The sequence below is a fragment of the Amblyomma maculatum genome, chromosome 6 (assembly GCF_055883805.1).
Source record: "Amblyomma maculatum isolate TAMU_Amacu chromosome 6, ASM5588380v1, whole genome shotgun sequence".
NCBI classification, from domain to species: Eukaryota; Metazoa; Arthropoda; class Arachnida; order Ixodida; family Ixodidae; genus Amblyomma; species Amblyomma maculatum.
Window position 1 is genome coordinate 140,675,120 of NC_139349.1, and position 2,990 is coordinate 140,678,109.

At 44.1% G+C, this 2,990-nt stretch overlaps 1 pseudogene; it reads right to left on the minus strand.

The window, feature by feature from the left end:
- Positions 1 to 869: 869 nt before the first annotated feature.
- On the minus strand, positions 870 to 2,990 carry LOC146186894 (uncharacterized; annotated as a pseudogene).

The following is a 2,990-nucleotide window of genomic DNA, read 5'->3' on the forward strand; positions in this document are numbered from 1 at the left end:
CCACAAACAAGCTTCCTACAACACCGGGGACCAGGTGTGGGTGTGGACTCCTGTTCGACGCCGTGGCCTATCAGAAAAGCTGATTTGCCGTTACTTCGGACCATATAAAGTCTTGCGGCGCCTCAGCGACGTTAACTATGAGGTCCTCCCAGATGGCCCAGAGCAGAGAGGCCGTCGGCTACCTCGTCCAGAGACAGTTCATGTCCTACGCATGAAGCCGTATTTTACGCGGTAACTGAAAGACGGCATCTGCAAACTTTTTTTTTCGTTTACTTTTGTTCACCTGTGTGCACGTGTGCCGTGTGCGTCACGCTTAAGGAGGGAGGAATGCCATGGGGCGCTCGCAGCGAAAGACGTTGAAGTAGCGCTCGGAGAAAAAGGACGAAGTGAATCGGCTCCGGACTAGAAGAACGTACCTAAAGCTTGGACCTTATAATTCCACCTGCACCGGCTCTGATAGCCTAGCCCTAGTCGCCAATATCGTGACAATATAAGCAGCCAGAGCCCTGCAGAAGCACTTCTTGCATTGTCTCGCATTGAAGCACTTCTCGCATTTTATTTAATTCAGGTATGACAACGCAGTTGTCAACTCAGATGCCGACGACAGAAGGTAAGCATCTACCAGCCTTTTTACTGACATTAGCAGGAACTGCCTGCAGTAATTGATATATATCAGAAAGTATGGAAATGCATTGTTTGTCACGCAGCCCAGCACCTGCTCAAGCTAGGGTTCCAGGGTCTATTAGCCCTACAACGGCTCAAAACTGGGGGCCGCCGCCTCTTAGCCCTGCACCAGCTGAGACTGAGCTACTTGGCCGATACACACCCCCAGCCAGGTAGACAAGCAAGCAAGCAAACTTTGTCATGTAGTCATTTATTAACTTTTTGTGCTTTTTCTTCTCAAGGCCGTCCAAAGGAACACCTTCAGGTGGGCCACCTTCACGGTATGTACTTGCAAGTTTCATACTTCCTGAGATAAAAGATTAAAAAAATGGTGTGAAACAATGCAGTTTTCATCATTTTGCAGAAGGAAGAAAAAGACAGCGGACACTTTTGAAGACTGCGTCAAGGCGAGCCTTGACAGATGTGCTGGCAGTCTTGCTAGCATGACGGAAAAAACAAAAGAATGAACAAGAATGTGACGACGACAGTGACGCCGCGGACCGTTTAGTCACTGCGAAGCTTCGTGCTCTAACACCAAGGCAGCGATCGGAAGCTATATTTAAGATATCTAAAATTTTGTACGAAGTTGAGCAAGAAAGTCTAGAATTTTGAAGGGAAATAAAGCTAACAATTGTTTGAATTCAAGAGTATGATGCCTGCATTAATTTTAAAGAATATCTTTTAGAGCAGATACAGCATTATCCTGCTTGTTTTACCTTCCGTCCTGCACGGTTGCAAATCCTTTCTTGCCATGGAACTTTGCTATCCGTGACAAAATATTGTGCCAGTCTGTCACGCACATCCATATATCGGACACACAACATCGAGATACACTGCATAAAAATGTTGATTGACATAGGCTTTCCCTATTAACCTTGCAGAGTGGCAGCCTTGTCTACTTATTTCTCTCAGTCCTGGAAGGTGATTGCCGTCTGTCCTCCATAAGCCAGCAGTCTCATTTCCCTGCCAGTCCTCACTGTCGGCATAGCCAGGTGGGCTGTAGGCAGATCGTGCCAATGCGCTCTCCGACATCATGAAGTTATGCAGCACAACAAATGCCTTGCAGATATTTTCCGTCGTTCCGTCTGATGCTCTAAAGGGCCTCCTTAATATTCGCCATCCTGCCGCCATAATTCCAAACGAATTTTCAATGCCCGGCGAGCCCGGCTTAAACAATCATTAAAAGTAGCTCCCTGCTGGTACTCCTCACGTCCAGATGGGCTTAATCTGTGCTTCTGCAAGTCTGTAAATGAAAGCATGAGGCATATTAATAGAAAGCAACTTGCCACTTTAAATCATTTTAAATTTTAGCACTACAGCATAAAGGAACAATGAAAAATAAAGTGGATAATGGCTGCATTTGACTAAATGCTTACTGCTCTGGATGGCACATTAAAAAAGGCATCGTGTCAGTAAGGATGGCTTGCATTCTATATTTGACTTAAAAAACCTAGTTTGATTACTGCAAGTACCGTTGCTTTTGAGTAAAAATATGTGGCTGGTTACTGTGACAAAAAAATAGAGATTTTAATGTGGACTTCAAAGATCACAAGCAAAACTGTCTATTTAAATGAGCATAATGCTGTTTGGTCCCATTCGACTAGGGTACTTCACCCAGATATTTGCTCTAAAATGGAAAACAAATAACAGAATTACCTCCTGGGCAACAAGACCAGCTGTAGTGAGCATCAGGAAATTACTGGCTATAAAATGCATAATGCTATTCATAAACAGGCTCACCACGACGGGCATAGGGACGCATGAGGAATCTCTTCAAAGGGAAGACTTCATCACCTACAATAACGTAGGGAATGTCACCTGCCGACCCGACAGCGGTGGGGGCTGGAACACCACACCAGTTGTTGGTGAGATCTTTCAGCAAATTTGAACGTAAAAATATTCCTGAGTCCCCTTCACCACCATAATGGCAAAGATCCACATATGTGAATCTGAAACAAATGTCATAAGAGAAGGAAATCACTAAACTAATAATGAGTGCTATAATAGCAGGTGAGAAAGACTACGTTACACCTCTCCAAAATAAATGACGCCACTATAGGAGAATATTTTACTCAGATATTGCTAAAAATATTAAATGCATGCTATCAGCACGTGTCTAGGACTCGTGTTTTTGTTACATAGCGCTCCGTCGTAAAATATTTCTCTGCAGATGCTCATTGTCTGCTGCTGCATTTCTTACAGCATTCAGTCAGCTTTGACATTAATGTTTACCGTTGCTACAACCAAAAGAGCAAAGCACCGAGCTGTACATGGCTAGAAATAAGTTGAAACCAAGTGCAGGTAATAACTTTACCTGTAATGTGCAT